This window comes from Danio aesculapii, chromosome 13 (genome assembly GCF_903798145.1).
Source record: "Danio aesculapii chromosome 13, fDanAes4.1, whole genome shotgun sequence".
NCBI classification, from domain to species: domain Eukaryota; kingdom Metazoa; phylum Chordata; class Actinopteri; order Cypriniformes; family Danionidae; genus Danio; species Danio aesculapii.
In genome coordinates this window covers 29,856,383-29,876,718 of record NC_079447.1, presented here as the reverse complement: position 1 = coordinate 29,876,718, position 20,336 = coordinate 29,856,383, and the positions used below count along the sequence as shown (strand labels likewise).

Below are 20,336 nucleotides of genomic sequence, written 5' to 3'. Positions count from 1 at the left end.
ATCTGCAATTGAGTTTTAATTGATTTTTAACCTAAATCTATAGTTAATTTTATAATGCACTAATGAGAGCTTAATATATATAATGAGATGGTAACTCAAAAGACAGTTTTACAAGTGAAAATTCAAAGCTTTCGGCCTTTTTACAGAAGGTTTTTCTCCACTAGGGGGCTTCTTCGAACTGAAAAGAGGGGGCAAGATAAAAATAATTAGTAAAAAGTTATTTTTTTAGAAAATACTTAAATAAGACTCCAAAACACCGAATATAAAGACAAGCAAGCAGGCATCATGCTAATGTAATCTGTTTTGAAATCGTAAATAACAAAAGTAAATATGTATTATGCTATTGTTATTATTACCGATCTTTTACATATGTATTTGAAATACATCTTAAAAATCTAAGTTTGATCAATTGTGAGCTTCTCCGGAACGCCCCTGTCCTGTGCTGTCCTGTCCTCCACCCCCTCATCAGTGATCCAGTGATGCGCGCATGAGAGTCTCCGCGCACGGGCGAGCGGCGTGCGGTCACCGTCACTCAATTGTGCTGCGTTATCAATACGGAAACCTGGACTGCTTCCTCAGAAAGGTAAGCATTACACAACCCATATATCATTACCCCATATGTCTAAACGTCTCCGTGACATTTCACGTCAGGCTAAACCGGAAAGTTTGCTTGTTTACTTGTCGTCTGTACACTATTATATGCCTGAGGGTTTATTGTAATGAACCGCAGCGGCCGTCCAATGCAGACAAACGTGCGGTGCAGAAGTGCGGCAACGTGGGTTACTGTTTCTGTCACTTCAGCACTATAGTCTTGTGATATATTTATGGTTTCGTAAACTGCGAATTGAAATAGGAGCGTTTATAAGGTGCCACACGAAGGAGAGGAGATTAATCTGTGTTCCGCAGGAAAAAGATCTCTGACTTCGGCTGCACTTGACATCCAAATAAGGAATTAAGTGGATATGCGGAGGGAGCAGGACAGTGAGAGTTCAATCCACTGCTATGATGATGGTTTTAACGGGACACATAATTTAGACTTTAGTGTCAGAATGCGATTATAACCGCCTGTTCACGAAAATAAATGCTAATGCAGTACGGTTTATTGCGGCAGATGTACAGTAGCCTGTGTTGGATAGACTGTAGAAGTGAAACAGTTTTTGGAGGATTCTTCTGGATAGAGCACACAAAACACTTGGCCTCTCAGATTTTGGAGTTCTTCTATATGTGTATATATAATATTCCATGCATTTTATTTTAGATCTTAGAACACATATAGGCACTACTTTAATTTTTTTTCTCTCTCAGCTAAATTAGAACAGATTAGGCCTATCACCATTGCTATAGTAGTAATTTTAGACTTGTGCTTATGTAGCTAATGTGGTTGTTACAGATTAATCTTTACAATATATGCATATAGGCAGCCTGTAATCTTAAGGTGTTTTTTGGAACACTCTAAGGTCTGAATAGCTCCACATGATTCATCATCTCTGGTCTATAAATGCACTTTTATGCAGGTTTATTAGTATGGTTTCACAAAGAAACCTTAACATCTATGGAAGCTTTTTTTTGTTGCTAAAACAGTTTATTTACACTATTAAAATGTTGTTTATGCAAAGAAAAAAACCCAACTTTTCATAAATATATGCAGAGAATATTCTTTTAAGGTAACTTGCATTTCATTTTGCATATAATACTCTAGTAGGAGAATAATTTAGTTCTTTTTTTATACATCACTGTTACATTCTTTATTATACAGTACATAATAATTGTAACATATTTTGTGTTCCATTTAAACTGTAGACAGCACATTGAGACACCTCATAGGATATAAGATAATTGAGCTATTCAGAAGTTCTAATTATTTAAAATGTAGATTACATAAAAATTCCAATATTAAATATTGTTATGTTTATAAAACCGATAGTTTTTCTTTTAAGATTAGTTAACCAGATTAAATGATCTTATTATTTTAGAGATTTGTTTAAACCTGATTTGTGTATGTGTAAATACACATGTCAAAGTAGTTAAAATAGCAAATTTCTCACATTTCTTTTTAGTATTGCTGCAAACTGTCTTATCTATAAGCTTGTCTGGTGGATTTTGAGTTATTTAGACGTACAAACTTTTAAAAAATATGACATGCCTTTTCTGCTTTTTTGTAGGTTGTGTAGATTAGTCAGAAAGTTGACTGAAACGCTGTATTGTTCATTAATTCATTTTCTTTTCAGCTTAGTCCCTTTATTAATCCGGGGTCGCCACAGCGGAATGAACCGCCAACTTATCCAGCACATGTTTCACGCAGTGGATGCCCTTCCAGCTGCAACCCATCTCTGGGAAACATCCATACACACTCATTCACACTCATACACTGCAGACAATTTAGCCTACCCAATTCTCCTGCATGTCTTTGGACTGTGGGGGAAACCGGAGCACCCGGAGGAAACCCATGCGAACGCAGGGAGAAAGCTGTATTGTAAAGCGCTTAACCTTGTTAAAAGCTTTTTTCACCAATGAGCTTTTCTACAGCCATTAGCATTTTGGGTATCTCTTTATAATAATAAAATAATAATTTAGAATAATTCCATTAATGTAAGTTAATGTATTACCTGACATGAACGAGCCATGAACAATACATTTATTACAGTATTTATTTCCTTTAATTGCAATAATCATTCATTGTTAGTTCTTGTAAACCCGTAGGGATTAACTAATCTGAACAAGCACAATTTTGGATTTTATCTTTGGATAATGCATTAATAAATGCTGAACTATGATGAACAAAAGTGTTACATTAGTGAATACATTAGCCAGCATTAACTACTGGAACCTTACTGTAAAGTGTGACTGCATTATCAAACAATATAAAGCATTAATAAGTTCTGTCATCTTCCTTATTATTATTATTATATCATAGTTTCAATGCAATTTTTAGCACTCAGGCTAAAGACTTTTATAGTGGCAAATGTATAAAGAGAATGCCTCACACCTTAAAAATAGATCATGCATCTTTATAGATGTTTCAGCTCAGCACCTGTGCCAGGCATACATGATGTTATCATGGTTCTCTGGCACAGGAGAAATCTAGTATTTCATTGAAGAGGAAGTGAACAGCATTAAAATCTCAAGTAGGTGAGAGACTGCAACATTTGGGAGAAGTTGCTGCCAGCGTCTTTGGAAGCCGGCTCCTTACAAAGATGATGAATAATTTGTGTTGTCTGCTTAATATTTGATAAGCTTTGTGTAGAATCATGTTACTGTCCAGTGCTGTGAACAGGCGCCTAAAAGATTGGTGGAGAAACTCTGTTTAAATGAGTTGTGAATGGAATTGCAAACTCTAATACACATAGGAACACCAAGTTACTGAATATCAGACATATTTAGTATTTACAATCTGTAAAATTTCAGAATTTTGGAGTATCTTTGGTTTAAAAAGCTCTGTGGGCGCTGCGAGGATTTGTTGTAGGTTAGTCAGGTTAGAAAAAAGCCTTTTGTAGCACTGTGATTATGGCCAGACATGATTTGACTGCTAATAACTTGCTATTATTCTCTTTCTCGTTGTGTCATTTGCTGCCACTTCACATATTGCTTCTTGGAAATTGGAAGCTTTAGCGATTTCGTGCACTTAAGCATGTTTTTTGTTTCGCATATCTCTCAAGTGCAAGAAGCCAGAGACGGTTTGAGTGTGAGGGCAGGCATATGATAGCAGATGGACTGAAGCACTGTTTTTCTGCTATAGTGGATAGAGGAAGTGCTGTGAGTGGGATTAAAATTGCAGGTTTCCCATTCATGGTGCTTTTGTGGAAGCCCTGAGTCACACACATGCATTGGGTTGAGGGGATTACTGTGATAATGGTATCCTCCGGTTTTTCTAACAATAGTACTTCTACTAGTCTAATTATGAAGTCACGGGTTTTGTTGGATTTGTCTGTAACACAGATGAATTTTAATGTGTAAAAATCTCTAGCAAATTTGTTTAGTAAATAGTCAATTGTTAGTCATTCATTCATTCTCTTTTCAGCTTAGTTCCTTTATTTATCAGGGGTCGCCACAGCGGAATGAACCGCCAACTTATCCAGCATATGTTTTACGCAGCGGATGCCCTTCCAGCTGCAACCCAGTTTTACAGTGTAAAGCAGCACATTTAATTGATTTATATTCCTTAAATTATTGAAATCCAATAAAATACAACAGAAAAAAAACACATATTCAGAAATATTAATACAATTAAAAGAAATGCACAGCCAGGCATTTAATAATTACAGAAATACATAAAAAATGTGTTTCCTTAGTTGAATAATCAATGGTCTGGATTTATATTTTACTATATTCACTCAACTGATTTTCTAAAATCAAACAACACACAGATTCATTCAGGATCAAAAAGAGTGGGTTGTTGAATCATTCTCTCAGTTCATTCAATCAAAAATAACTGATTAATTTGCAAACTAAACAAACGAGCAAGTCAGTGAAGCATTCACACAGCAGATTAAAAAAATGTTTATTTATTTAGGAAGTAAACAAATGAGTGAGTCTGTGAATCATTCTTTCATCAAAATTATTTAAAAATATAATAATGATTTTTTCAAGAACTAAACAAGTGAACAAGTCAGTGAATCAGTAATTTTCCTTCAGTAGACCAGGGGTGTCCAAACTCGATCCTGGAGGGACATATTTTAGTTCCAACCCCAATTAAACACACCTGAACCAGCTAATCAAGCTCTTTCTAGGTATACTAGACTTCCAGGCAGGTGTGTTGGAGGAAGTTGGAGCTAAACTATGCAGGACACCAGCCCTCCAGGACCGAGTTTTGACACCCCTGGCTTAGACCCTTATTTTATCAGTGGTCGCCACAGCGAAATGAACCGCCAACTTATCCAGAATATGTCCGCAGCCCAGTGATGGGAAAAACCCATACACACTCACATTCATACACACTCTCATACACTATGGCCAATTTAATTCATCCAATTCACCTGTAGCACGTCTTTGGACTGGGGGGAAACCCCGAACACCCAGAGGAAACCCATGCAAATATGGGGAGAACATGCAAACTTCACACAGAAATGCCAACTGGCCCAGCCGGGACTCAAACCAGCGACCTCCTTGCTGTGAGGCGATAGTGCTAACCATTGAGCCACCGTGCTGCACCATGTCTGTGAATTATTTACAAAAAAATACAAATAAATGTATTAATTCAGGAACTAAACAAATAAGTGATTTAGTGAATCATTTACACAGCAGATTTATTAAACAATGCTTGATTCATTCAGCAATGAAACAGGTGAGTGAGTCAATGAATCATAGACTGAGCTGGTTTGTTAAACAATGCTGATTCATTTAGTTGTGAAAAGAGTGAGTGATTCAATTGATTGAAAAATGTTGATTCATTTAAGAAGTAAACAAATGAGTGAGTCTGTGAATCATTCTCATCAGATTTATTTAAAAATACATTGATTTAATCAAGAACCAAACGAGTCAGTGAATCATTCACAGCAAAATTTTCATTGATTCATTTAGGAACTAAACAAATGAGTGAATAATAGACTGAGCTGCTTTGTTTAGAAAAATCTGATTCATTTAGTAATGAAATGAGTCGATTGATTCATTTTTTACTCAAACCTGCAGAATTTTTTGTTATTTTTTTTTATCAGTTAAAAAGTAAAACCTTAATACAAACACACAAAGTAATTATTATGTCTGAAATGTAAGTTATTATTAACTTGCTGCTTATTTAACTGTTGTATCAAAGCAACACAAACAAACGTCTGGATTTTCAATATCTGTGTGTTTGTGTTCACTTGTGATTAAGGCGTCCTCCAACAGACGACACATCCACTCGCATCCAACTCTTTGAATGTTATACCATGTTGCTTAGCAACCCTCATCTCAGCCCATATTCTCCTTCTGCCCTATTGACTGCAGTGTGGCATTGAGTGGCACTTGAAGCGAACGCGACTCTGTGTGTTTTGTGAGGCTACAAATTTCAAGGTCTGTGTGCACAAAGCAGCAAGCTAATGCAAACAAGAAGTTGAACAGACTGTCTTCGCTTCAGATTGTGTTATGCTGACAGATTTTCCTTTTCACCTCTTACTGCTCTGACAGATTGTGGACCAGCTGGCTTGAGGTGAGTGTTGGGATGATGGAAGTTCATAGTTTGAATGCACTTCATATTTAGACTGAAAGTGACGATGATACATCAGGGCTTGAAGGTTATTCATTGAATATATACGCCATGTAACATAGTTGGGACACTCAACACAATGAACCTTTAGATAACGTGCTAATATTGTGTTTTTTCAGACCGATGTGAACTGTTCACCTTTCAAGAGAGTGTGAAAGTCCAAGTGTGCGTGCTTGGTTTGCTTCATAAAGTGTGTGCCAGGTGGTGTTGCTTAGCACTGAGATTCGGGGTCCTCCATCATTAGGGAAGCACTTGAAATGTCTGGATTATCATAGAGCTGTTTTTAGGTGTGGTTGAATAGTCGACATCCCCTGACAAAATTATCAGGCACCAGTCACATTACTGAGAGGCTGAAGCAGTTGTCTCTGTCTGCACTGCAAGTGGGACGCCTAAAATTTCTGCTGGTTAATATTATTGACGAGTTGTTGACTGATTTTCATAGTCCTAAATAACTTTATTTAAAAAAAAATAGTTTAATATGGAAATATACTGTTTTTGTTAACACTTGTGCTGCCATAAAGACATTTTAGTGTATTTTTGTTTGTTTTTTTGATTATTTTGGTTAATTTAAGCAGTTATAGTTTACTCAGGAAGTTTTTTTACTTATTAATTTACTCAAGTAGCTTTTATTAGAATGTAGGCTATAATATTTCACTGAATTAAATTGGTCGTAGTGTATGTGTGTGAATGGGAGTGTATGGGTGTTTCCCAGTACTGGGTTACAGCTGGAAGGCCATCTACTGTGTAAAACATATGCTGGAAAAGTTGGCTCTTCATTTCGCTGTGGCGACCCCTGATTAATAAAGGGACTAAGCCAAAGGAAAATGAAATGAAATAAATAATATTTCACTGTCCTTAAAAATGATCTTCAGGAACTGGAGGAATACAGGAGTTCAACAAATAATTCTATATTAGACAAAATGTTAATTTATTTACCTCCAGGCCGTCCAAGATGTAGGTGATTTTTCTTCCTCAGTTGCACATTAAATTATAACTTTTAGTTTAAAACGTGGTCCTTGATGATTCATAAAATTAATAAAAACAAACAAACAAACAAATACAGGATGAATCTGTAAATGGATGCACAGGAATCTGATGATATATTTAATATTGAATGATATCAGTGCAATATGAGCATAAAACCATCAATTCTTTGTTAATAGACTTTTATTCATGGTAAGTTTTCAAAATTTGTCAATCGGATTTGACAAATTTGACACCATTTTATCAAGTTTGAAACTATGTTTCCTGTTTTTTGCTTCTGAAAACTGCAGGTCAAATTCAGATTAGGAATTGACATGATGCAATTTGGATTCTGTTGAGAGGGTGTAGATATACTGTACTAGGTGGTCTTGTAGGTGCTGTAATGCAGGCCGAATCCCAATTCTATCCCTTACCCCTTCCCCTCGTTTTGCGCATTTACGTGAAGGGCTAGGGGTGTTCCAATTCTCTTTAGCTTTAAGGCGTAGGGCTAAGGAGAAGGACTAAATAGGCCTTGAAACCAAGATTTTTCAGGACTACACTCAAAACCAAGGGGTAAGAAAAGTTCCCTGGTTCATGTTTTACCGTCATGTTTAAAATATGTTAAAATATATAATATAATCCCTGATAATAACTCATGTAAAGCAGTCCCTCAACATTCTGACACTCGAATACCTTGTCAGAAAAGTCTAGTGGCTGGAATCAGCGTTTTACAGTGTCTGCTATAATATTAATGTTGTTTTTGTGTGTTTACATTGATGAATATGGCCACGATGTAAATGCACAGTACAGTTACGATCTTATTGCCACATTATATCCTTATGATAACATGATATCGTTGTCTTCAGTGATTTCCTGAAGATAAATATCAAAATTAACGTAACCGGATTAACTACAGCATTCGCCGTAGTTAATCTCATACTGAATGAAGCAAGAAATTGCGATGACATATGATAACGTGTGCAGGTGCTGCAGTGGTGTTCCATTTTTTATGGGTAAATTTTAAAGGCCCTTCCCCTTCATGCTCTTTTTCAAGGGCCAAGGGGAATGGGAAAGGGATTGGGCAGTAATCAACACAGGCTCATTCTGAAAACGTAGCCCAATATACTTTTCTGGAGATCATGAATTATGTAGCCAAAAGAACGTATGGCTGCATTTCGTCTTTAAAAACCATTTCAGGTCAATCAATGCTTTTGAAAACACTGTTGGTCAGTCAGTCAGTCAGTCGACAACGGTCTCTGGTGGATTTACGTGAGAACAGCAGGCACAAATGGCACTCGCAAGAGAACTTTGAGATCTCATAAAGTGTACACAGCGGCCTCTGGTGGATTCGTGAAAACAAAAACTGTGAAAAAAAAATGTACATCCTGGAATGTATTTGGCATTCTTGAGGAATATATATAGCGGTATGTTTTCAGAAAGAGCCTGGGTTGAATGTAATTTGTGCACTGTCTATGTTTTTTAATCTGACATTGTGCAAATATCAAAATGCATTCAAATTAATGTCATTTCTTACTGACTCATTTAAATAGTGATATTTAAAAACAAGCAAACAAAAGAAAAAATGTTCAATCAAATACATGACAATAAATCTAATATAGTATCTTATTTTAGTTTCATATAGTTAATTTATATAAACAAATCACTGAAATCCTAAACAATGAAACCATGTACTTATAACACAGAGCAACTTATATGATATTATGGCCAGTATACTGTACATTATGTACAAATGCATAAAAAATCCTCCATTAATTAGTAAATTAAATACACTTTAAGTTGATTAATTTCCAAAGACATACGCTATAGGTGAATTGAATAAACTAAGCGTGAAACATATGCTAGATAAGTTGGTGGTTCATTCTGCTGTGGCGACCCCAGATTAATAAAGGGACTAAGCCGAAGGAAAATAAATGAATGAACCTGTGTAAACCGACTTAATTTTTATTATGTTATTATTATGCAAAACAAAAAGAACATTAAAACTAAAAGCTCACAGAAATAGCATGTACAGTACTTACTGCCTACAAATATTATCAGATATTGTTTGGCATTAATTATTCCTTCTTGGCAGTCACATTCTCAAAAAGCATATTTCCTTATCTCAAAATTATCATTCAAATACAGAAAATGTAACACTCCCTACGCAGTGCTAAAATATACCTAGAAAATCGACATTCTCATGTTTGACCAAAGGTCAAAGTTGTGAATTTTCCAAGCCCTTCTATCACATTTGGCCACTACTATGTCACTGACCCCGAGCTGCTCACGTAGGCGCCAAAATCCAGTATCCCAGATCTCAGTCTGGTCCCTTTTTATTTTTATTACCTACCAAACAAACCCCAGTATGCCTTATGAGCTTTGTCAGTCATTCGATATCAAAAGCTGCCCCATTACGCGCTGCTTTGAATCCTAAGCGTGAAAGTCATTATGATGCTCCAGAACATCCATGCTGTTGTGTTTTTTTTCCAGTGACGGCCTGGAGACTTTGACTCATCCAGACACAGCTGCGCAATACAACATCTTCCAGACATAATAGGCTTCTGTATGGCGTGACGTGATATCAGAAGCTATTTTAAATGCTGCTCTGTTTTAGATGGCATGACCGCTGTTATATCGGTGTGGTTGTAAAGATAGCTCTCAGTAGTTGAGCTAAAAGTGGGTTTGGAGGTGGTGAGGAAATGTTTAATTAGTAAAAAAGCAGATGAGTGTTAGTGGAGTCTCTAACGGTTGCCGATTTTAGGAACTGGTAATTTTGGCTTAAGACCATAAGAATGTTGTATTTATTAAGTAAAATACAAACTATAGTTGTAATTAATATCGTAGTTAGTTATTATTGTTTTATATGCGATATAATACATTGTAATAGTATACATTTATTCAATTATTTGTTTCTAAACTTTATTATCAGTTTTCATTTGAGTTTCATGTAGAACATCAATGTTATTTGAATGTTCAGTGCATCACCTGATCAACTGCTAAATTCTAATCTGCTTTAATAATAATAATAATAATAATAATAATAATTCCTTACATTTACGCTTTTCTGGGGACTCAAAGTGCTTTACACAATGGGGGGGGGGGGGGGGGGGGGGGGTCTCACACTCTCACATGGGCAGCCATTTTGCGCCAGACCGCACACCACACGCACACCACATGTGCGGACTGGTGGAGAGGAGACAGAGTGATGAAGCCAATTATAATATGCGGAGGGTTAGGAGGCCATGTTGGACAGTGGCCAGGATGTAACCCCTACTCTTTTTCAAAGGACATGCTGGGATTTTTAACAACCTCAGAGAATCAGGACCTTGGTTTAACGTCTCATCCGAAAGACGGCACTCACTGAGCAGTATAGAGTCCCCGTCACTATACTGGGGCATTAGGACCCACACAGACCGCAGGTTGGGCACCCCCTGCTGGCCTCACCAACACCACCATGTGGTCTCCCATCCAGGTACTGACCGGGCGCAGCCCTGCTTATCTTCAGTGGGTGACCATGTGAGACTTGCAGAGAGCTAGCTGCCGGCAATTTACCTCAATGGTGTGCGCTGAGCAAGAGAAAGATTATTGTGGTACTTGCCGCAAAATAAAAATTGATAGATGTTTTCAAAAAGTAATGTTTATTTTAGGTTTCAAGCATTTAAATACTATAGGGCTGTCGATTGATTAAAGGAATCAGATCCTCTAGGTTTTTTAAATGTTATTATTCTGATCATTTATTATGTTTAACTTGCGCAAAGTAAACACGTGCAGATGTCAGTTGTCATCGATTAGCTGCGTTGTTATACTGAGGTAGTTTTGAATGCCAAAGAATCTTGGACATATACAGTAACACACATTTTAGAGTAACCTTTTATTGTGGCCTACCTAAGGCACACCTGTGCAATAATCATGCTGTCTAATCAGCATCTTGATATGCCACCGGTGAGGTGGATGGATAATGGGTTCAGCTTTGCAATTGTGTTTATATTTTTTCTTGAGTATATATATATAATTTGTTTTGTGTACAGGGGGATTGTACATAAGAAGATTATCAGGAACAATTAAAGAAATGTGGTTTATAAAACCTGAGGATCTGTGTAGTATGCAAATGGAGTGTATACATGTAACAAAAATTCTGGCTTTTTTCCTTGGAAATCTGAGTTTGCGTTTTAGAATTCTGGTTTTATTCTTTGGAAATCTGAGTTTACATCATGGAATTCTGGCTTTTCCCCTTGGAACTTTGATTTACGTCTTTGCGCAAGGTTGTGGAGTTGTGTGGAGCAGTAACTTGTGTAATAATATTTCTTTATTGGTAGAAAGAAACATTACCCAAGCGGTACTTGTCTTGAAAATATATATATATATTTTCTGTTTTGCTGAATATTATTTTGGGGGGATTTTTTCCTTGTGCACTGTAAATAAACACACTTTGCAGTTTTTTTGAAGATTTGTGAGGTTTTGGATCTAGAAAGTAGAAAATAGAAAAATAGTCTCCGTAACATTAGTAAATTGATATTGAGATGATTTTCTCATAATCATAATTTTTTACTTTTTGTGAAATGGATTTGTGATCTATGAAGATTTTCTCCTTCGTAATATCTTCAAGACACAAGGCAAAAAACAGTCGGGTGAGTTTGAGGCTGGTCATTTACCTGATGATGACGCCAGAGTAAATGCTGATGAGGTTAGTCTGTAATGCTGATACTGTCCTTTCACCATGAATGATAGAAGTAAAGAGAAAACAAAGCATTTTCTGTGTGGGAGAAACTATGCTGATGTTCTCCTGTTTATTCTTTATCAAAAGATGGCTTCATCTTGCATGCCTGTTTTTGAAGGCCATAGAAATATGAGAAGCTTTACCACATTTCTTTGAAATCACATGCATTCCTTCTGTATGAACAATTCTCCCTATATGACACATCCTGCATTCATTGTAATGCAGCAATACATTATAATGTAAATTACTGTTTAGAATTAAAGTTTAGAGCTGGTAAGGGGAAAGGTAAGCAGTATTACTATTTGATTTATTGTTATTATTGTTTAACAATGTGAGCTTTCACTTCTGATTTAACTAATACAGTACATCGTTGCTTAATAAAAGTAGAAGTATTTCTTTTTCAAAAAAGATAAAATATAAATAATTAAATTCAACCGACAATGTAAATGTAAATAACTTGCTTATTAAATAGGTTAATTGTGCAACAATATTTACCTGTGGAGGATGCAATATTTGAAATTTTAAAATATATTCCCTTTATTTGTATAATTTAAACATTGACAAGCTTATTGTCTTCTTTTCCTTAAAGGAATGAACATTTCTTGGAGAGCAAAGAACTGGTTATTTTAAATTACTGACATCTCATGAAAACTCATCATGTAAACCGATTCAGTAAACCAAACACGCTGATCAAACCAAATCTCCTAAGACAGTAAGATGCTAAGCATAGGAACAGAACTGATGTAGATAAACTGGCAAACAGTCAAAATCCACAATGTTTATTCATGCCCCTATGCATGCTGGAAAAAGGGCAAATGGAAGTAAAGCACAAAACTATTTTCTGAAATGCAGTAATGCAACTCGACAGCAATGTTTGTTTGTTCGGCTTAGGAAATCATAGTATTTCACAATAGAAAAGCTCCTTTGATGTAGCATTCATTGAGTTTCTGAATATTTTGAGTTAGAGAGGAGTTCATAAAAGGAAAAAATAAAAAAACAATTTTATTCTTCAAATAATCACAAAAAAAGATTTTTTGAAGAATGTTGGAAAGTGTTAGCCCTTGACTTTCATGGTAGAAAAAAATGATTTGAAAATCAAGTTAAGTTACTTTTAAAAATAATGTTACAATCTTGAGCCTGTCTTAATCTTAAATCTTGTACATTTCACATTACATTCCTTAAAAAGTAACCAAGAGACACATTTAGTTTCTTGAAAAAAAGTGACTCAAGATTGTAATATATTACTTTAAAAAGTAACTTCCAGTTCAAAAAAGTACTCCCCAGCAAGTGTTTCCCTTAGAGCTTTTTTCCCCTGCTGAACACATGATAAGAGAGTAAAAGTAGCCATTGACTTCCATAGGATAAAATACAATAAAATTCAATTCTGTTCCCAACATTCTTTAATACACTACCTGACAAAAGTTTTTTCACCTATCCAAGTTTTAGGAACAACAAATAATAAATTCTAGTTGATCATTTGGTATCATAAGTGGCTTATATGAAAGGCAAAGGCCTCTAGATCAGTGGTTCTCAAACTTTTAAACCCGCGACCCCCATTGTAAGATCGTCAAGAACTCGCGACCCCCCACTACCAAAGCATATACAAACAATAAAAATAGCTTTTTTTTTAAGCTGTTCACAATATTTTAACTATATTTACTATAGATTACAGGGCTCGAAATTAACATTTTTGCTTGGTAACACTGGTGCTTCTAACTTTAAAAATGTAGACGCACCAGCCAAAATTTAGTGGCTCCCACCAATTATCGCACGGTTACTACAAGTTTTATAAACAGATTTATTGCATTTGAAAATCAACACTAATCAAAACTAACAAGCAAAAAAATAAATATGCATGCGTGAGGAAAATATGTCCTAATGAAATCCCGTTATCACAAGAAAAGACATTTTTATAACATAATTGAGTGACCAAAAGATACACGGACGGATATCCCAAAAGATATCCCACAGACTTTACAGTGAATGCTAGTTATTTTCATAGCAGACTTGAAGCCAATGGAGGTCTTTTATCCACTCTTCAATAAGTATAGCTGGTGGATTAACATTCAGCACATGATCAGTAATCAGATGTGCCAATATTTGTAGCTTTAGGTGTTTCTAAGACAAAATCTGTCAGTGTTGTTTTCATTCTCTCGTCTTCAGCGCTTTACATTTTCGCGGTTGTAGCTCCTGTCATCTGAAGACAGGAGGCGTTGACTGAGTGATTGACAGCTGATTTTAACCAATCATTCGTGTTCAGTTCTTAGAGCAGTGGGCCAATAAGAAGAGCGCGAAGGCGGGGCAAGCGTTGAAGGCTTTGTTTACTGCGGCAAGTTGACATGACAACAGTTTTAAACTGTTCCTGAGCGCTGCGTTCCAAGTACAAAGATGCATTCTGCCCGAATGTGTCCTAAATACTTTATGAATCAGTAATATATTTTTAAAAATCTGAAAATATTAGCTTTCACTTGTAATACTGAAAAATATTTATTATAATCACTGAAAATTACACAATTTTTAAATAACTCTCGCGACCCCTTGAAATTATTCTGCGACCCCCGCAGGGGTCGTGACCCCCAGTTTGGGAACCACTGCTCTAGATTACGCTTATTCTACCAAAATAAAATATGATCATGTCTTGATTTTTAAGTACAGTAAGGTCTGACTTTGCTTAGACCAAAGTCTTGTGACTTAACAGAAATAATGTACAGTATAGAATATAAAGTCATGGTGCAGTGGAAAAAGAATGAATATTGTGTATGACTCCCATGAGCTTGGAGGACTGCATCCATACATCTCTGCAATGACTCAAATAACTTATTAATAAAGTCATCTGGAATGGCAAAGAAAGCGTTCTTGCAGGACTTCCAGAGTTCATCATGATTCTTTGGATTCATCTTCAGTGCCTCCTCCTTCATTATACCCCAGACATGCTCAATAATGTTCATATCTGGTGACTGGGATGGCCAATCCTGAAGCACCTTGACCTTTTTTGCTTTCAGGAACTTTGATGTGGAGGCTGTAGTATGAGGAGCTCTATCCTGCTGAAGAATTTGCCCTCTCCTGTGGTTTGTAATGTAATGGGCAGCACAAATGTCTTGATACCTCAGGCTGTTGATGTTGCCATCCACTCTGATCCCCATACTGAATGTAACCCCAAACCATGACTTTTCCTTCACCAAACATGACTGATTTCTGTGAGAATCTTGGGTCCATGCGGGTTCCAATAGATCATCTGCAGTATTTGTGATGATTTGGATGCAGTTCAACAGATGATTCATCTGAAAACTCGACCTTCTGCCACTTTTCCCAATGATCAACTAGAAATCAAGTTATTATTTGTTGCTCTTACAGCTGAGACTTTTGTCAGGTAGTGTATACTGTATGTCTTCAGCAGCAGGAAGAAAGAGATTTGATAACAGAATTGTAAATTTTAGGCGATCTATTCCTTTAATTTTAGACTAGATCAAGCTCCTTTTCTTTTCTAATATTTAATTTGTCTGCATAAATATTTCCCTTTTTGGACCATAAGCCCCCATTGATCATCCTCATCCGATATTCCTTATGTTTTTCTTACAGTGATGTCATCTTCTGTTAAAAAAGGCATATATAGCTGAATAGTAGCTGAAGCAAATACCAGCGTTGCATACATTTCCTTTTATGACGGCGTTGTTTAAATGTGTTGAGAGTGTGTGAGTCTCGGCCAGCGTCCAGTGTCTCTGCTGAAGATGTTTACTACTCTCAATTAAACAGACACGCTTGTTCTTCTTCAGAGCCATGTTTGGAGCTGTTAGATGTGATCCGGTTGAGCTTTACTCTCTCTCTCCCTCTCTTTCTGCCATTTGTTGACAAAGCAGAAGTCAAACTGGGTTATGTAACGGCCTCTTGTAGATCTCCTTTGTGTATTAAAGCTGGACTCTTTAAAAGCTGTCATGGACAGAGAATGAGGCGATTCCCCGGTGGAATATCATGGTGTTTTTTTTTCTCTCATGTCAAACCCCCTTTATTATTTGATTGCAGCTGGCATAATGGAGTGGAAAATAGAGAAGGATGTAGACGATAACCTTCAGCTGTGCTTTAGAAACTGAGGCTGTGACTTATTAACTTTTCTGGGTGGTTTGAGGGTTGGGGAGTTCTCAAAGATTTTATTTGTGGGGTCTTTGATTGTGCCAGTTCTGATGTTAGAATTCAGAATCGGCCAAGCTGACTTTTATAGTTTTTTTTTGTCCTTTAAATGCTTCCAGCAGCATTACTAATATGCATGAAATTTTAAGATGTTGACAAGAATTAAGAGTTGTGAACAGATTAGACTTTAGAAGGGACCATAAGTTACACAGAATTTATTTTATGACATTAAAAGATTTATATAGTAATGCCTGAGAGTTGAAAGTTGATGAAAGATTTGTATTGCTTACATTTCATAAAATGTGAATTGAACAGTCTGTAAGAATTATTTATTACATTTTACAATGTGCTACTGATAACATTCAAAATTAAAGTCAGTTTGTGATTATTGTAGTTTAGTTGATCATTTAACTGGTTTCCAAATAAGTCAGAATTTTACTGGCCATAACAATAATAATAATTATTATTTAATAAAATAGCTATAAAAAATTATATAAAAGTATAAAATTACTGCAATACTATTGAACTTGTGTACTTTTAAACTGTAAAGTATTTAATAAAATACTATTAATAATAGTAATACTAATAATGATAATAATAATATAAACTAAAAATCATTCTGGTTGATAGCATAACCCAGGCTAAATATATTTTTAAAATATACTGTAACAAAGCCAAGTACTCAATTAAAAATTTAGTTTATTGATGAAAATGAAAGAAAATTGAATGAATGAAAGGGGCGTTATTAATGCCCGATTTCATTATGATTAAAGGGGCGGTCCAAAGTGTATTTTTAAGGCTTGATTGTGTTTATTGGGTGCAAAGGATTGTGTGCTAATGCTTCATTTGTAAAAAAAAATAGCATTATGTTTTCAGACATCTTACCTTGATTATATACAGCTACTCAGCTAACATGAAAACGACTGTCATATTTCCTAGTTCCTCAGAAGGCCCGCCCTCAAGAGGCTCTGATTGGTCAGCTAACATAATGTGCTGTGATTCACGAATCGGTGAATCGCTGCTGAAGATTGTGGGTGTTTACAGCAGTTTGACGGATAAATATGAATTTGTAGCTAAACTGTTAACAGTGCCAAACAGCATTTCCTGTTGTTTACATCCTTTGTTTACGTCCTTGCTACAGCATACTGTTAACTCTAGAAACTGTGCATGTAATAGATCAATTTTACAAATAAAATACTCACAGGTTGTGGTTCACAATCCACAGCTTCGTGTATTATGGTTGGAGCTGCTACTTCTTTGAGGCGTTATTAGATTAATCCAGCACTGAACTGATATTCTGAACTGAGATTCTGGAAGCTGTCCTTTGTCAAATGCTTGCTATATCTTTTTTATAATTCACTGCAACATAATTACAATTAAACTGTAAGCACTTCTCTCTTTGTGTTGTGTCCTTTAAAAGCCGAAATACAGAAACAGAAGAAGCTCTGTGGAAATAGCAGCGTTTCTCTGCTGTAACATTACAGCGCCTCTGTGGCCATGCCTTTTTGCTGTGCAGGATGTATGTGTGTAACCTAAAGGCTTTAAGATCTCATTAACCCGGATGTATTATTTTGTAGCCCCCAAACTTCGTTCGCTGTAGGCTTTGCTAAGCTAACTCTGTAAAAGCCAATGTCTCCAATATCTTTGAGCGTATTACATTGAGAGATGCTGTTTATATTCACACAGCTACATTACACATCAACTAAAGTTTAAAATGTGATATCATAGTGGACCACCACTTTAATGAACAGGCATGTGGGCAAGTGTTGCACATACTATACTGTGAATGTCAGTTTACAGCTTTTCACTGTAAATTCTATCGCCATAATATACAGATATCTCTGTGTGTACATACCATAATATCTGTATTAAATATAATTTCTAATAACAGACACTTCTCTGTTTAAAATTAGATGAAAAGTTTCATTAGATCTGTTAAACCCTTTTACAAAACAGTGACAGTTTTCCAGGGTACCTTTATTCCTGAGAGTGTACGTAAATAGTGGGGCAATTTACGGTCACTATAAAGATGGATTTTCTTTTTTAGGAAAAGTTTTCTTTATGAAGGAAACACTAATGTTTGTAATGGGCTTTCAGTGAGCTGAAATGTTGAGAAATGTGAGAGACTTTGTGGAGGAATTGATTTATCGAGCCACTAAATGCCCTTGCAGGAGGCCCCCATTCTCACCAGTGGCTTCATGAGGCATAAATGTGGATCTGAGAGTTACAGCCTGCCTGAGATCTGAGCCAGTGTTTTGAGTCTGAAACAAATACTTGGTCCCTTGTCTGACATGAGCCTTTGCTCTGCTGCTATTTCTCTTTTTTTACAGCTTTGCCCTGAGAAAGCCAGCTGAAAGAGTCCTGCAGTTACCAGGCACAATGCAACACGTTTCCAGCAATTTGTTCACACCGTGTATATGTTCGGTAAAAAAAAGTGCTGCTTTACATGAAAACATTTGGAGCAGATTAAAGATATCTGATGAACAAACAGGTGCACATGATTTTAAGCTAATGTGTGGTTGCACATGACTTATACAAATAATAAGAATGTTCACAGAATTTTAAATACTACTTTGAAACAGTTCAGAATAATCACTTCCTAATTAGAATTATACCAATTGATTTATAGTGATATATAATGATTATGGTTATCATATCGTTCGATCCAATTACCTATTACTTACTACTGTAATTACTGTAATAATAATTTATTACTGTAATTATAAAACAAAAGACATATTATAATACTATTATAAGTAGACATATCACTCAATAATACTATTAACCTGTAATAATAATAATAATAATAATAATAATAATAATAATAATAATAATAATGCTTTATATAACAACTGTAAAATTACAAAACCACAAATCTGTTTATTTTGACAGAAGATGTTAATCCTTGTCACATTTGCGAATGAATGTAATGCTAGGCTGCACGATTAGCAGCATTTACTACCGTTTACTACATTTAACAGAGTCATAATTCACTGAAAATCTATGCATATATCACAAATGTAAATTGACAAAGGCACAAATAAACAAAGACAACCAATATTCTCATAAACCACGTCTGTGAATCTCAACCAATGGGAAACAAATTACATGTTTATATTAGATTTGTAATAAAATGATAGCACTTCATTACTTCACACTTGCATTACTTAATGTAGTGATACTTATGGATCTATGCTAATTTTGTAGGGCAGATGCTCAACAATCATAGCATTTTGATTTATTGTGCAGCCCTAATATTACACACTTCTGAAATTTAAGCTGACAACACTTCTATCATGAGCTGTTCGTGTAAAAAGATCCCTCTGAAAACATCTACAAATTATGTTAGTTGTTTGTTCAGACTGTATCTGGATGCAAGCATAGACACGCAAACTCCGACATGCAATCTCAGACACAATGCACTCAATGGATCTAGTGACATCACTGTGAGGGGTAGGGGTCACCTGGTCTGCATCCAAACCCCTCTCATTTTTTTTGGGACAACTTGATTGTTTTATGTTCGATCTACTTAAATTTGTATAAATCTAATAAGTTAAATTAATTCTTTCTTGTTGCCCCAACTCAAATTGATTGTGCATTTTTTACAGTGTAGTTTACATAATTAGAAAACAGCTTTTTAATTTCATTAGCACTCTGGAGTGCGTTTTCCAAACATCGACATAACTCGCGGCTAAACTATCATTGCACGATGCATGGTTTGGGAAAGGAACAATGTAGTGAGGAGTGTTTCCCAAAACTCTAGTTCCTTTGTCGCAGATCCATCGTTTGAACCCCGCTAGTTATAATGTAAAACGCCCATAATGACGATCGAAACGGGTTGGAGTAACCACTTCTTTTGAGAAAAAAAACATATTTTTTGGTGCAAATTATTTTGTCTTACACACACACGCATTAAAAAAAAATCCAATATTAGTTTTGGTTGAAAACATGCACTCACTTTCCATGTTAATTAAAATATATGTAAATGACACATATAGGGCCTATATACGTTTCCTTTACAGATATTATTGAGAATATTTTATATTAAGTCACTTAGCTAACACATATTCTAATCTCATATATAAATCGTATAAATCATTAATGGTTGTAGGCCTAATTTACAATAGGCTATTACCGTATGTTATATATTTTTGTTTTCACAGTCTTTGGAGACGTAACATAGCTTAAATTCCACTTTTAAATAATAGGTCACCTATGGCTTTCGTCATGAGCCATGGCTGCATTCAAAATGGCATTAGTGTTTTCAAAGTGCACCACGAAGGGAACACAATTGTCAATATGAAGACCACTAAAACTGAACTGTAAAAATACTTTGAAAGCAAATTACAC

At 35.6% G+C, this 20,336-nt stretch overlaps 1 protein-coding gene across 1 annotated transcript in view; it reads left to right on the top strand.

The window, feature by feature from the left end:
- The first annotated feature begins 516 nt into the window (after nt 1–516).
- LOC130239623 (sorbin and SH3 domain-containing protein 1) overlaps nt 517–20,336 on the top strand; it is a 94,832-nt gene continuing 75,012 nt past the window's right edge. The window contains exon 1 of the mRNA XM_056470899.1: nt 517–583. The gene's annotated coding sequence lies outside the window, so the exon portion shown is untranslated. The remainder of the gene's footprint in view (nt 584–20,336) is intronic.